The 16,981-nt window shown below is 34.8% G+C and overlaps 1 protein-coding gene across 2 annotated transcripts in view; it reads right to left on the reverse strand.

Moving 5' to 3' along the window:
• The window catches only part of LOC129743965 (tyrosine kinase receptor Cad96Ca), a 69,345-nt gene that overhangs the window by 26,712 nt on the left and 25,652 nt on the right, over window positions 1-16,981 (reverse strand). The gene's annotated exons all lie outside the window — the stretch shown is intronic.

The raw sequence follows: 16,981 nt of genomic DNA on the forward strand, positions 1-16,981 counted from the left end.
TCCAGAAAGTGCTCCATGCAAAAAAAAAACGTCGTTTTAACTGAGCCTCTATTGCTCATCAGAATGGATATGTTTCGCTTGTAGTGTCGTCTGAAAATGCCAATAATATTTACTGAAAACTGTGAAACGTTCGTAAATGTTTACCGAACATCGTAAAACATTCGGTAATTTCTGTTTTGGTGCACGGCGTATAACGCGAAATGATTCGAGACTCGAGTCATCTCGCGTAATAATCTGTGCATCATAAACTCAAATTATCGAATATTTTACGGTGTTCGGTTAAAACTCCTAAATTTGGCAGTTTTCGGTTAATATTACTGGTATTTTCAGACGACACTACAAGCGAAACATATCCATTCTGATGAGCATTAGAGGCTCAGTCAAAACGACGTTATTTTAGCATGGAGCACTTTCTCGAATCGACTCGTGTTATCTCACATCAAAATTCGTTATTTCGGTAAAAATAAAAAATACCCATTTTTCGGTAAAAATACTGATTTTTCGGTAAATATTACCGAATTTTCGGTAGTAATTACAGACATATCGGTAAAAATCACCGGATTTTTGGTAAATATTACCGAACTTTTTGAAGTTGTCTGGTAAAATTTACCGGTAATTCGGTAGTAATTACAGATATTTCGGTAAACTCTACAGATTTTTCGGTAAATATTACCGATATTTTACAGTTTTTTCGGTAAAAATGATCCATATTTCGATTATAATTACGGTATTTCGGTAAAAATTTTAGGGATTTCGGTAAAAATTTTAGGGATTTCGGTAAAAATTTTAGGGATTTCGGTTAGAGTTTTAATTATTTCGGTAATAATTACAGGTGTTTCGGTGAACTGTACCGGTTGCTCGGTTCATATAACCGAGCTTTATAGTTTTTTGGTTAAAAATGACCGACCTTTCGGTCATAATTAAAGACATTTCGGTTCAACAATACCGGTTTTCGGTAATATAACGAGCTGTCATGTTAACAACTGTCAATATTTTGACAGATGATCTGCAGAGTTTTGGTTATTTTTTACCGAAAAAGGTCCGTAATATTTGACAGCTGTCACTTCTCGGCCATGAAAAAATTACCGAACAGTTTAACGAACTCCACATGTTAGGATTTCGGTAAAATAATTACCGAACTCGGTAATTTTCGTTTACTGTGTATGTTTTAAACCACGGTCAAACTTTATTTTGAGTTTGAAAAAAGGAGCGTGTAGAGAGAACGTTATCAAGTTGCGAAAATCGAACATCAATTAAACTTTGGATATTTTAATTGTTGGGCTGATTTTTGAACGCTTTCTTATTTTTTTCTTTTATTCCCATCTTTCAATTGCCATTTCATTATTTTTTTATGTTGAAAAAATTTAAAACGTGATTTTTTTAAGTGACTATATGCTTTTTAATGAATTGTAATTTTAATCGTTTTTTTTTAAACGAGATTTTTCAAAAAGCCTCAATTAGGACAACAATTCCCTACACTTTTTTTACTTCCTATAGATTGTATCATAAAAGCACGAAAACACGAATGACAAATACCAGAAATCAACCCCCAGAATGAATAATTCCCCAGAATGCACCATTTACCAGATTTTTTCCCCCTGAATGAACCATTTTTGCCCCGTAATTGGACATTTACTAAAATGCCACAAAACCTAGATATTTTCCTGAAGTTTTGATTTCCCTCTAGTTTAATCTAATTTACTTTTTACTCATAATTATTTGAAAAAACTCAATTCATATTTGAATCAGCATTCTATTTTGGGTTTGGGAGAGCCCAATTTTTGTGGATTTTTTTTATTAATTCCAGTTTGGATAAATATATTCAATTTTCTGTGAAATGGTAATTCAAGCGAAAAATTTTCTGGAAAATGGTTCATTCTGGTAAAAAAATTTCGGTGAATTGATTCATTCTGGTGAAAAAATGTCTGGGAAATGGTAAATTCTAACGAAAAAAAATACTGTAAAATTGTCCATTCTGAGGAAAAAATACATGGGAAAGTGGTTTTTCTGGTGATTGAAATTCTGAGGATCTTCCATTCTGGGCAAAAAATTTCGGGTAAATGGAGTACAATATCCTGATCAGGAAAGGAAAAAAAAATTATATGTAGATGAAATATTTTGATACTCGATTAGGCCGGAACAAATTTCAATTTATTCTTTTGTCAACCAAAAGCCCCCACCCCTCTCCTCCCCCCGGAAATCTAGAAGGGGGAAATAAATTAAATTCAAGGTATTTTATTGAAAATTTTGATAAATTTTTCTAAAATTCAAACAAATGGAAGAACGAAAGTCAAACTGTAAAGAATGGGAATTGTATCACCTTTTGTATTTGAGATGTTTCCAAATTTTCGATCTAAAATAACTCGATTTTTTTTATGTTGTGCCATGTACGTTACATGCAATTTTATTGCATGCAAGCTTTTTTCCCATTTGTTCAATTTTTTTGAAAATTTGGATTATTTTTTATTATCCCCCCTCGTGATGTTTCAACTCCAAGTGTGAGCCAGAAGGATTTCAAATTTGTTCCGGCCTTATTTTTTCTCAAAATAAGGTATATTTTAGTACTCGTATTAAAATATTTCAAATTATAACAAAAAGACCATACGATCATAACTAAATTATATCAATTTATGATGATGTTTGATCAAGGTTACATCTCATTCGGATAGAACATTTTGATATTGAGTAGAATAAAATCTTACATGAAAATAACTCATCATGATATGAATGCATTTGCATAAAGCAAGTCTAAATGCCACCCTACTTCTGGTGAACCAACTTTAGATTAAATTTTTCTTAATCTGATGTGTCAAAATCATTGTTGTCCGTTTTGGACCGTGACTTCGATGTCCTTGTTTCATGAAAATCCATATCAAAATCTATATATATAAAAATGGATTTCTGTCTGTCTGTCTGTCTGTTCCCTATAGACTCGAAAACTACTGAACCGATTTGCTTGAAACTTGGCAGATAGAGGTTTTAAAGGCAGGGGAAGTTTTCTATTACGGTTTGAGACCCCTCCCTCTCTCATGAAGGGGGGGAGGGGCCTCCCAAACAAAAGACAATTTTTTTTGCATAACTCGAGAACCAATCAAGTAAATGGTATCAAATTTGGCATGGGGTGGTATTTGGGAACGAGGAATATTTCTAGGAACATTAGGTACCCCTCCCTCCTCTCATTGGGGTGATAGGAAGGGGGGAGGGGGCTACCTTACAATTTTTCATATAAATCGAAAAATAATCAAGATATTGGAACCAAATTTGGCATGGGAAGGTATTTGGATACGAAAAATATTTCTATGATTATTTGGGACCCTTCTCTCTTTTTAGTGAGGAGATATAAAAGGGGGCCTCTTTTAATTTTTTTTACATAACTCAAAAACTAATTAAGCAAATGGAACCAAATTTGACATGGAAGGGTATTTGGGAACGTGATATGTTCTTATGATTATTTGAGATCCCTCCCTTCATCCAACGGGGAGAAAGGAAAGAGGGAGGGGAGTTCATACAATTTTTACTGCATAACTCGAGAACTACAACAGCAAATGGAACCAAATTTGGCATGGAACGATATTTGAGTATGAGAAATGCTTCTATGATTATTTGGTATCCCCCATTCCTTCAAAGAGGAGGATGAAAAGGGGGAGGCGAGGTCTCCCTTACAATTTTCAGTATAACTGGAGAGCTGATCGAGCAAATGGAAACATATTAGGCATGTTAGGGTATTTGGATACGAGATATGTTTTTATTATAAATGGAAGCCCCACCTTTTTTTCCAGCGGTAAGATATAAAGGGGGAAAGGATGGTTTCCATACAATGTTTTTGCATAACTGGAGAATTAATCGATCAAATGACACCAAATTTGGTTTCATAAAGTTTTTGAGTACGAAAAATACTTTCATGAATATTAAGTTCTCCTCCCTCCATTCAATGGGGAGAACGGAAGGGGGGATGGTACTTCCTTTCAAGTTTATGCATAACTCAAGAATTTACAACGCTAATAAAACCAAATTTGGCATGGGATGGTATTTCAATACGAGAAATTTTTCTATGTGAAACAATTTCTTTCTTGCAGTAGGAAGATAGAATTGGGAATATAGGAAGGGAAGAAGAAAGCTTATATTTAACTTTTTTTTTTACAAACACACCATCCTCCTTTCAGTGAGTAGGTACATAGAAGGAGGAAGGTGAGCTCAATTCAATTTTGTTAGCATAAGTTCTCAGTTACAGACCCTTACGCTTTACAGTGTAGAGAGGGGAAGAAAGGAAGGGGCTTCATATAAATTGTGTTGTAAAGCATAAAAACTTTTCAACCAATAAAAATATATTTGATATAAAAGGATTTTGGTCCCGAAAAAATTAGGTATGATTATAAAAGACCACGACCTCCATTCAGCCGGGGATGATGGGAAGGACAGGGAGGGCTCTTTTATCAGAACAAATCATTTCCGAAAATATCATTTGTTTTTGAAAGGTGTAGCAAAGCACACCGGGTCAGCTAGTAAGATATAATTATAAAATTATATATTACTCCCAAGAAAAATCGTTATCGTTGAAATCGATTTTTTCCATGTCAAATACGGCATGGAAATAAGATATACACCAGTTTGAAGAAGTTTAAAATCCAAAATTTTGGGTTTAATACTACGTATAACTGGATAGCATATATGTAAATATCTCGTTGAGCTACATTTGAGGTAGAATTTTGTTGTGCTCTCCTGATCGGGATTCCTATGGATAGGAAGGTATGCCATATAAAACGTTACCGTCAAATTACTTCTCACATTAAATCTAAATTTAGCCCCCAGTAGTTTGCCGGTGGTGAAACTGTCAGCAGAATTCAGCTCCCGTAAACCAAGATTAATGGCCAATTTATTCCATATAACTACAGCCGCGTGTGTTGGTTAGGTTAGGTTGGGTTGATTGGGTTGGTACCATCGACCGCACCGGAGCTGGAAGAGGAAATTGATCCAAACGGAAGCCAACTTGTCGCTGATGAACGTCCATGAACTTGACAGCCAATCAGCCAGAGCGCTGCCTTGATTTGCATTGGTCCGCTGTTGGTCTGCTAGTTGATAGTTTTATGGGGTCTCCATACACTGTCAATCCGTTAGGCAGAGCCACATGCGGACATTGGGACTTCCTCAATTTCAATTTGAGCTAACGATGTTGATGCGAAAATGGAAATTTCTTCAGACCATCTTGTTGATCATAATGATAATGCGAATCGGGAACCGGTTTCATGACGGGTGAAAATGATTAAAATAACATGAATTGGAAATGTGAAGGTCGATTATTTTTAATCTTTTATCGACACGATAAAATCTGCACTTCCGTTCGTTTTGGTTTGATATATTTTTCTTCTTGAAATGGAATTCTATAATCTATCTTTACGAAGTTACATAGAAACTCTTTGAAAACTAAGTAAGTTTTTCTTTTTTTATGAATCAGCCCTTTATTCATTTTCCAACATTGTGCAATTTTCAATCAATTATGATGTCAACCTATGATTTGAGACGACGACGATAGCGTTGCGTATCTCTGACTCAGACGCGCGTAAGGTTAACGCACTGTCTGCAATTTCTGTAGCGGCATCTTTCTGCCGCGAGAAGAAGTGAAATACTTTTATGTCGTGTCGTGGTTACAAACTCGAAACGCATCCCACCTCATCAGTTATGAGACGCATCACATTACAAAACGAACCGGTGACTGGACACTGGATAGCCAAGTTAGTCTTTGGACCAGGTTTTTCCCCTATCAGTTTACTTCCAAGGCTATTACCTAGTATGCTTACCACTTTTTGTGTCTTACGTGAATATTTTCGAACCCTCGCTTATCTATTACCAAAGTTTTCTGAGTACCAAAGTGGTACCTTTGTATATAGAAATCTTTCAGTTGCAGACCGCATGAAATGGCCATCGCAAAACAAGTTTACCTTGATTTGCCAAGTAAGTTCCAAGACGGCCGGCGTGCGTGGTGGAATTGAACTTATCTTTACAGCAAAAGTGGAAAGTATCTTTTTAACCTTGAGAGTTTTTGAAGAATGGAATCCAATCTATAAATATTTGGTCTCACAATTTATGGGTTTTTTTATGAATCGACATACTCATAATTTTATTTTAAAAAATTCTTAGAAGGGTACTTTGGTTGTAGAGCAATCCTTCAAAGAACTTAACGTGGTCATAAGTGAAAAATTCGAAAATTAAGTGAAAAACGCACCTTAGTAAAGCTTAGTTCTTTTAGAAATGGGACACTTTCATTTGCTAATAGCTCGTTAACTAGTTATTGGATATTAAAAATTTGAACAGCATTTTGTTGCCTGTAAAAAGTACTATTCGACCTATTTTTTTCAAAATTTAAAATTTATGCGTTTTTGAGATATGTACGATGCTTGAGAAAAAGAAAAAAAAATTTTTGCACAGATTCCTTTAAAATTCGTCATTATCAAATTGATAGTTGAAAAAACCGTTGATTATTCAAAGAATTACTGAGTTTATGTGGTGGATAAGTATGCAAACACTGTCAATAATGTCCACAAAGTTCAAATCAAGCATTGGAGTGAAGCAGATGATCGGCAACAACGGTTAAGGATCATCAAGGAATGCAAGTCTCATACCAGCATTTTTAATTTTCAATAAACGAAAAGCTAAGGGTAGATCGCTGAAATGTCCAAAACAATTTTCTCCGATAAGCTGAAAGTGTTGCCTAGTGATGACTCATTGAAATCCAACCTCAAACAGCCATTTTTTGATAGTTCCAAAGCTCTTAAGCTGTAAAACCGGTACCGAAAAAAAAACGTTCAAAAATGTGATAAAAAATAACCAAATTTGTTCATTTCGAAACAACTGTATCCACTAAAATGCTTCCAGTTTCCAGTTTCCAGAGAAGTATTGGACCAAAAAGTATCAGAAATTGAAGAAGGAAGGTGAAGCCACCTAAAATATAGATTTTACAAAGTATAAGTTGGAGAAACTGATCAATACCATGACAGAAAAAAGTGTGCGCCGGCCAATGGGAGACACCAAGAATAAAGTAGAAATTTCTTTTACAAAAAACGGTAAATATTTTTTTTCAAATTTTTTCATGAAATATCATAACATTGCCTACTTTTCCTTCATAGAAAGTATTTCGTTCAAACGAATGGTTTTTGAGATACAGGCATTTGTAACTGTCCCATTTCTAAAAGAACTAAGCTTTAGAATAAGTGAATAAGTGAAAAATTCGAAAATTAAGTGAAAAACGCACCTTAGTAGAATAAAGGGTGATACGGTCAAAATTTGGTCAAGGGAAAACGCGTGTAAATCAGTGAAATCGTTTATTTAAAAATTAAATTAAATTTCTTTTTCAAGTTTAATTAGTATAAAATTCAGGAAAAATATTCAGTTAGGCTTCCGCTTTTCCAAATCCGAATTGCCGGGCCTTACGCTTAACCCCTGCCATTAGATTTTGTACAGCCACCTTGTCCACCTTCTTCACCGCAGAAAGCCAGTTTGCCTTGAACTGCTGCTCATCCTCAGCATTTTCTTTGGTCTTCTTTAGGTTCCGCTTGACAATAGCCCAGTATTTCTCAATTGGGCGGAGCTCGGGCGTGTTGGGAGGGTTCTTGTCCTTGGGAACCACCTGCACGTTGTTGGCGGCGTACCACTCCATGGCCTTTTTACCGTTATGGCAAGATGCCAAATCCGGCCAAAACAGTACGGAACAACCGTGTTTCTTCAGGAAAGGCAGCAGACGTTTATTCAAACACTTTTTCACGCAAATTTCTTGGTTGACAGTCCCAGAAGCTATGAAAGTGCTGCTTTTCAAGCCACAGGTACAGATGGCTTGCCAAACCAGATATTTCTTTGCGAACTTTGACAGTTTCATGTGCTTGAAACTATCTGCTACCTTTCTCTTCTTTTTGCCGTATAAAACTCCTGTCTCAGAAGCTGCTTGTAGTCGGCTTTGACGTAGGTTTCGTCGTCTATTACCACGCAGTCAAACTTCGTCAGCATCGTCGTGTACAGCCTCCGGGATCGCGCTTTGGCCGTCGTATTTTGTTTATCATCGCGATTTGGAGTCACTACCTTCTTGTAAATCGATAGACCGGCTCATTTTTTGGCTCGATGCACGGTTGTAGACGATACACCCAGCTAATTTGCGGCATCTCGGAGAGAGAGGTTAGGAATTCGCTTGAAACTACCGGCAACTCTCTTTGTCATCTCAGCGGCTTCCGGTTTTCGATTTCCCCCCGATCCAGACTTCCTGGCTGTCGACAAACGTTCCCCAAACACTTTAATTACATTTGTAACGGTTGATTTGGCAACTTTTAGCGATTTTGCCAGCTTTGCGTGCGAGTAGCTCGGATTTTCGCGATGCGCGAGCAAAATTTTGATACGCTGCTCTTCTTCCTTGGACGGCATTTTGACAACTGAAGAGTGAATTCCAAAATCAAAATAGTAGCAACATTCTACACACACACACCTTCAAAATGAGAAGTGTTCAGGTTTTTTTAAATGCAAAATTGAAAGAAATACGTCAAGTTGATATTGACCAAATTTTGACAGTATCACCCTTTAAGCATGTTCTTTGGGACATGGACTTAAGACTGGCCGCAAATGATCAGCGTAAGTCGTGCCTATTATGGACCCCACAAGCAACTGCGGTCGAGAAGAACGAAGTGTAACCTGTAGCTACATGACGCTCATAAGACCCCTTGTTCTTTACAGGCACGTGACATGGATATTGCTCGAGGAGGACCTGCGCACACTAGGAGTATTCTAGCGACGAGTTTTAAAAACTATCTTTGGTCTCGTGAAGGAGAACGGAGTGTGGAGGCGAAGGATGAATTATGAGCTCTCGCGACTCTCCGGCGAGCCCAGTATCCAGAAGGTGGTGATGGCTGGACGGGACATGTTGCGAATCCTGTAGGAGCGAGACAAGCAGGGGCGCAAAGAGCGAGGTGATTAGACGAAGTGGAGCGTGATTTGACGAATGTGGGATGTCCGAGAAATTGGAGAACGGTTGTGATGTCCTTTATAGTAAGAATATTTATCGATTATGATTTTTTTTTATAAAAATATGGAAAACCGATCAGAAGAGTAAAACTAAATTATATCAAGATGAGATATTTTGATATTATTTTTTTTGCTATCTGGACAAATTATAATTTATTACTCGTAGGATGTTAAAATTTAAAATATCTCAAATTATATCAAAAAGTGTATGCAACCATAACTTAATAATATCAACCGTTGTTATAATTCAATCAAAATGATTACACATAAATTACTACATAAAGATTTACCTGATGCACTGAAATTAGAATGAATACCGTAAACTGGGGGAACTTTGATCACTTTTTTCATTCATTTTTAAATATTTTGAAAGGGGTTGCTTTTTGGTAAAACATAAAAGTTTTAAAACACTTACTGAGGCGAGGAGTATAAAACATGATCATTGATTGCAGTAAATTCAAACGACATTGGTGGTTATAATTAAATGTTTGTTACAAAACCAGATTTCGAGATTTGGGGTAACTTTGATCACAATGGTTTTTACGTACCTCATCATCTTCAAAATTATTGGTTTGATGCCATTTAGTACAGAAGGCATAAACATTAAAAACAGTAATTTTTGTTAGGACTAAACTGATTTTTACAAGGTTTTTTTTTTCAAAAACATTTATAATCAAAAGATGGACAATGTTGCTGCATACATGTACAAATTTCTCTTTTTTTGTTAGCCTCAAAAACAAATGAAATTTTGCTTTCATGCAATTGCCTAGGTCCTCGCACTGTTCCCATGTTCTTTTTTTCTTCAAATTTAACCATTTGATAGGGTTTAAGCTATTTTTACTATACGGGTTTTCTCATGGAAAATCACCGTTTTTTTTTTCAAATCCAAAAATTATCACCAAATGACCATAAAAAAAAATAAAACTAAACTTAAACAATGAAAAAAGTTGAACTTTCACATAAAACAACCCATAAATTTGATCAGCAGGAGAGATGTTTGTTTGTGAGCCTTCGGAAAACCAGATATTTTAAAATTTTAAAATTACATTTAAAGTAATATAAAAAATCTTCTAATAAAAACAAAATTTAGCTTATTTGTAACTCAAATTATAGTCTTTCGAACGTTGTAAACAGTTTTCAGAAATTCAAAGTTTTTACTTTGTTGATGATGATTATCTGATAGAATTTCATGTTGATCAAAGCTACCCCGGTGATCAAAGTTCCCCCAGTTTACGGTACTAGAAAGGAATACTATCAAAATACAATAGACCAGGCAGATCAAAACAAAAAAACAGCAGTACTTCCCAGCATTTTTCTTTCGACTCATACTTCTGTCAAATAAAGTACACAGATTGAGTATATACAGTACCGTTCATAATTGTATAGAAATTGGAAGCACGCGCACTGTCACTTCGACTTTGAACTTCCATAACTTTCGACTCTGATGATATTTTTTGATCAAATTTTCTGTGTTAGATAGATCAACTATCACACTATTATACCACAAAATTTGAGCTTTCTGGAGTTTGTATGGCCTGAGATACAGTCATTCTACGAAAATCGGACTTTTTGGACTTTTCTCATTCAAACTGTAATATCTCAGAAACTGCGCTACACTTTTTGTTGAAATTTTGCCGAGTGATTGTTGAAATGTAAAGCTATCATGTCTGAAGTTTTTGAAAAGTTTTATCGATGGGATCAAAAGTTACGCGGGTACAATTTTTCAGGCATGAACCTAAAAATGCGATTTCTATAGAATTTTGGACGATTGTTTTCATAGGAAACTCCTATTTTATGTTTAACAACCAGTAAATCTATTTTAACCAAAAAATCAAAACAATATTGCGAGATTCTGATTTCAAAACACAAATAGACCTTTTATTACATTTTTTCATTTCATCATTGCTTTTGCCAGACATTTTTTGAATGATTTGTGGATGGAAACGATTATGTTCTCATGAATCGTCCAAAATTCTATAGAAATCGCATTTTTAGGTTCATGCCTGAAAAATTGTAATTCCCGTAACTTTTGATCCCATCGATAAAACTTTCCGAAAACTTCAGACATGCTTACTTTATATTTCAACAATCACTCTGCAAAATTTCAACAAAAAATGTAGTGTAGTTCCTGAGATATTGCAGTATGAATGAGAAAAGTCCAAAAAGTCCGATTTTCGTAGAATGACTGTATCTCAGGCCACACAAACTCCAGAAAGTTCAAATTTTGTGATATAATAGTGTGATAGTTAATCTATCTAACGCAGAAAATTTGATCAAAAAACATCATCAGAGTCAAAAGTTATGGAAGTTCAAAGTCGAAGTGACATTGCGCGTGCTTCCAATTTCTATACAATTATGAACGGTACTGTACATGAAACAATGTCTTAAATACATATTATTATTATACATATTATACATTATACATAATATTATTTTCATTCATATAGGTTAATCAATAAATTTCATCTTAAAGTCTCAAAAGTGCGTTTGATAAAATTCCTTTCATCAAAAGTATGATTCTGTTTTCGAAAAAACCTAAACAACAAATCTCATATCAAAACTATTACTGGATCAGATTTAAATATCTTTCTGAGATAGATTTGAGTATCGTTTTTTAAGTGCTTCTCTGATCAGGTAAGGTAGGCTAAATACCGTCGGAGGCGATCCAATTTTCTGACATTTTTTAACATTTATTTTTAAACACCGTTTGGGATGAAGTAATTTAACGTTACTATTTATGGAAAATTCATTTCTGGAACTGAAAATTTACTTGGAAAAAATCTCCATGGAGTGGAGGTTGAACTAGGGTTACCATACGTACTCTTTTAAGAGTACATGTACTCTTTTTCAGTCGAGAAATGGGCGTACTCTTCTTTTTGTGAAATTTTACCAAATGTACATTTTTTTTTGTTGCAAGACATTTGATCTGAAAAACCTACACTCAGAAAAATACTATTATGTATTCCATAAGATTCTCTTATGAAGTGGCGCCATAAGAAAAATTAATGAAATTCATAAGATTGTTTTATGACGCGAATGAATTCTGAAGATGAACGCCTACTTCAATGAGAGGTTGTTGCTTTTCATAAGAGATTCTTATGGAAACAGTAAATCCCTTTCTAATAAGAAAAATTCTAGATATTTTACGCTGAAAACAGTCACTTTATTGTTTGCCAAATTTGTTTAAAATTAAATCCTTCATGGTCACCATCAGCAGCGCATCAACAGACGGCTCCATCAAATTTTTTTTTCGCCGCATCTTAATCTTCGACCTTTCATTTTTTGCCGATCAGCTTGCTGAAAAGTAAACAAATAATGTATTTTAGTTTACTAATATATTAAACGTTCACACCAAAAACATCAAATCGAACTTACCATTCCGGAGATAACAATAACATTCAACATTGAAGGAAATAACTATAATAACTATGAACTGGCGATTGCTTCGTACTGTTAGATGATGAAAAAAAAAAGTGATGCTATGAATGAATGTGTTCATCATTTTTTCATAATACCGTTTTTTCTATTTTTCATAAGAACATCGTATGAAAATTGAAAGAATTTCATAAGACTCTTATGAAACATTATTTTACACTCTTAAAAGCTGTTCATAAGATGCATCTTATCAAAATTATAATAAGAATTTTCCTGAGTATACGTACTTTTTCCATTTTAGGAGGTTTTTTACATCTCATGCTAAAAATATGAAAGGAATACGACTTACAGCATATTACTTTATCATCTTGTATTCATTAACATGCATTTTTAGTCGTATTGAAGTCAATAAGCGCCTTTGAGTATGCAAACAGAAATCAATTTGAACACAATTTAGGTAATATGCTTATATGCGCACAAATTTGAAAATGTTTTTAGCTTTTATTTTTTACACTTTATCAACATTATGGAATTCGTGTCTAATGCCAAATAATGATTGCAAAGTAAATGTACGCGTCAATAAAAAAAGCTCTTTTTAAAATGAATTGTTTTATAATGTTTTTTTTTGTGTTTTGTCAACATAACTTCTCAATACTGCTATTTCTTCGAATAATCCAACTTTTGCAAAACCTCAACAAATTGACAGAATTTTTTTGAATGAAAATATCTCGGTTTCCAGTTACAGTAGAACCCCACTTATTCGAGGTTTTAGGGGCTTCCTCAGATAATTCTAAATATGTACATTCTTTTCCTTCTGTTTAGCATATCATCCACGAGCAAAGCTCGATAATTAAATGGATCTTGTATCAACCTGATGGCTGGGAGCTCAGAAAACCGGAGTTATATCGTTTCTCCTGACTTTTTGGGTAAATGATCTCAATGTACTCTTTTTGGTGTTGCGGGGTCTGGTAACCCTAGGTTAAACCCACTGGAATGACATTGAAAATATGGTATTTTACCGTATTCGTTTTCTCCATTCGCTCAGTTTTGCGCTCGATCATACAAGAACGAACATAATTCTTCGTCAGTGTATTCCTACCTCACTCGCTCAAACGCTCATCCACAACACTGGCAGAATCTTCAGTGTTCCATCGTCCATTTTCAGATCAAATCTGGGGAACTATCGATGCAAAACTGAGCGCCTGAACAAACGAACGGCATAAACGAATACACTGTTAAATTATTGGATGAAACCAACCTCTAAACAGGGGTACTTGGAAATAACAGGTAGGCCATTGCGTTTAACCTCACTTGAAAGCTCCGTGTATGTACACTAGACTGGCCCATACATCTTAATAATAATCCTGGTGCCTTTAAGTGAAAAAATGATTTTCTGAAGGTTTCAGGTAATTTGGCAGAAGCACGAGCTGGCGCAAAGGACTTGAAATTTGTATGGAGATTTTTGGCAAAATGTATGAAAAATCGACATACTTTCACTCTTTGTGTTCTAATATATGTTTCCAGTACGCTAGAAAGCTCAAAATTTCAGGAATTGTAGTTCAAACAATGACAAACAAGTTTGTAGAAGATTGTGACGCGATACGAATTGACTGTGATGAGTATCCGCAATTGAATGTGTGATTTTAAGTCCCCTGGAAGACGAGAGGGGCCTCGATTAATCATAGATAGATTTCTCGTGCCCAAATATTCTTCCATGCCGAATTTGGTTCCATTTGATCTTTTTCTTTTCGAACTATGAAATAATTTCATGGGAGCCCCCCCCCCCTCACTCTATATCATTCTAATCAAAAGAGGGAGGAACTTCAAATCATCATAAAGAGATTTCTCGTAACTAGGAGGGTATTTAAATCACCATTGAGGAATTTCTAATGCTCAAGTAGCTCAGGGAGCATCCCATACAAAATAGAAAGAGGGGCTATTTTTCCACTGAAGCAAGGAAGGGGCCTCAAACCATCATTGGAAAACTCATCGTGCCCAAATACTAGTCATATCGAATTTGGTCCACGTGCTCATTGAGTTCTCAAGTAATGCAAAAAAAAAATGAATGCATGGCCCCTCTCATCTTTCTATCTTACCATTGGAGAGAGGAAAGGGTCTCAAGGTATCATGGAAACAGATTTCGTATCCAAATACGCCCCCCATGCCAAATTTGGTGCGATTTGTTCGATTAGTACTCGAATTACTCTGCCCTTCCTACCCCACCAATAGGAGGGAGGGGTACCAAACAGTCATGCAAACATTCCCCTTATCCAAATACACTACCATGCTTAATTTGGTTCCATTTTATTGTTCAGTTCCCGAGTTATGCAACCATGTAACTTTTGTTTGGGTGACCCCCTTCCCCTTTCAGAAAGGAGGAGGGGTCTCAAACCATGAAAAAAACCCTCCCCGGCCTCCAGAGCTCACACCTGTCCATTTTCACGCAATCAATATTATTATTTTCTCCGTCGATAGTCGTCCGATTCCTTTGTACAGAGTTTCGGGTTGAAGATTGATTCTGCAGGCTCATCAGAAAATATTTTTTGAATTGGATTTCCGGACCATAAATAATGAGTATTCAAAAAAAAAATCATCACCGTCCTTCTTTGTTAAAAGCAAACGATATAATATTTCTTTCTGTCTGTGTTGAAAATTTGATAAATTATTATAGTTCATTTTTCTGTGATAGAAGTCTATTTTTTAATTTTTATTCAAATCGCCCAAGAAAAATATCATTCAAGGTAAAAATATCACAAAACTTTAATTTTAAATCGACATAAAGCTCATTACATACTACCTTTAGCTGGAAAGCCAAATATTATTCGTTGCATTAAAATTCACCAGTGCATATTTTTCTCATAATTTTAATGCTTGTCAATTTTAAGAAAAGTGTGAGTTTCTGATAAATTCAATACATTTTCCAGGTTTTTCGTTGACTATTTTTCGGAGACGCATACCAATACGTTTAAAGATAGCAGAATAGCCTACCTTGTACGTTTAAAATGACTATGCCCCATGCCAACTTGACGCTACCCATACAAATCATGTTTTTTACAGTTTTTTCTGATTCTCTGGATCTGTCAAACCAAAAATCGAGCAACTTAACATGTCGGAAGGACGCATATTGAAATAGGTTATTTAATTAATAGGACGTTAATCTGTGTGTCATTCATTAAGTCTAAAACTTCTAGGCTGATTAAAACAACTGACTGATATCTGGTACTATTTTGGGACAAGTACCCCGCCCCCCCCCCCACCAAAACAATAGGGGACAATCGTACACAAAACATATGAAATACAACTTTACCACAACAATCATCAAGCGATTTTCATAAACTGCGATGCATATGAATATTTTAGAATTATAAAATAGTCACATTATAGAAAAAAAACTGTAACCGTTAAATGAAAAAAACTGTACCATTACAAATAGTAAATCGATAGAATTTTTAATGAGAATAATAATTTCTGATGAAGCTGTTTTATTCTTCATTTGAGTTTGCCTGATTCGCACCACATTTTAAGATACGCCCTTTCCATATTCATGACTCGAAAAACAAGCGGTACGGGATGTGACATCTGAAATTTTGGAACATGTACACGAAACTCGACTGAACTGTAAAGCTGCCAAGGGCTTGGATGACACTTGCAGTCAGTTTTGCTGCAAATACTCTACAAAGTACGAAAAAACAGTATTTTTCACCTGCATCAATAAGTAAATTTGATCCCACGTTGTTAAAAGGGCGCGCTACCTTCATATGTGAGTGCAAGTGTTCGACTCTTGTTTATTTTCGCTGCACATAAAAAAGATTCATTGTCATTAAATCTTTCATAACTCCTAAAGGAGTTTTTATCCTACTTTGGTTTTTTTTTTCAGATGAAAGTTGCATCATCATTTGGGCTATACAATGGTATTTTTCGCAGAAGTAACGGTGATGCAGATAGTACTTTTAGACACAATTTAAATCTTATTAACAATTTTTCAGATTAAAATATAGTTTTATTTTATTTACTAGACACGAATGCCATAAGTGTTAAAAATAAAACCTAAAAAAACTATTTACTAAAAAATCCAACCGAATCGATCTCGAAAAATAAAAATGTAAGAAATATGAAAAGACACATGTGTTTTTAAGTCGTAAAAATTTTGGAGAAGATCAGAAGACGATGCAAATTTTCAGATATTAGAAAAAAATCCCCTAAAATCAAAACTTTTTGCAGTCTTAAACCAAAGAATATTTAATTAAATAAGGTTGTGTTGTTTACCATGTACAATTCTTATGTAGAACAATTAACATCAATTAATGATTGGTAAAAGATTGTGGTTTTGTATAAAAATTTGTGTTTTGATTACTTTATTGTAATATGGAGCTTAAACTTCACTGAATTTAACATTTTCATGAAAGACTTTGAACTAATTTCATAGTTTTGCAAATTGAAAAAGGGAAAATCCACCACTTTTTCGAACTTCGATAGTTTTATTTATAGAAAAGTTACTCGAAAATCCTACTTTTTTGTAGCGATCTTGAAGAGCAAGAATCTTTATAGAAAAGCATGTTTTCAAAGTGGAAAATTTCCAGCAGATTGTACGAATTATCAACGAAAAAAG

This window comes from Uranotaenia lowii, chromosome 2, assembly GCF_029784155.1.
Source record: "Uranotaenia lowii strain MFRU-FL chromosome 2, ASM2978415v1, whole genome shotgun sequence".
Classification (NCBI taxonomy): domain Eukaryota; kingdom Metazoa; phylum Arthropoda; class Insecta; order Diptera; family Culicidae; genus Uranotaenia; species Uranotaenia lowii.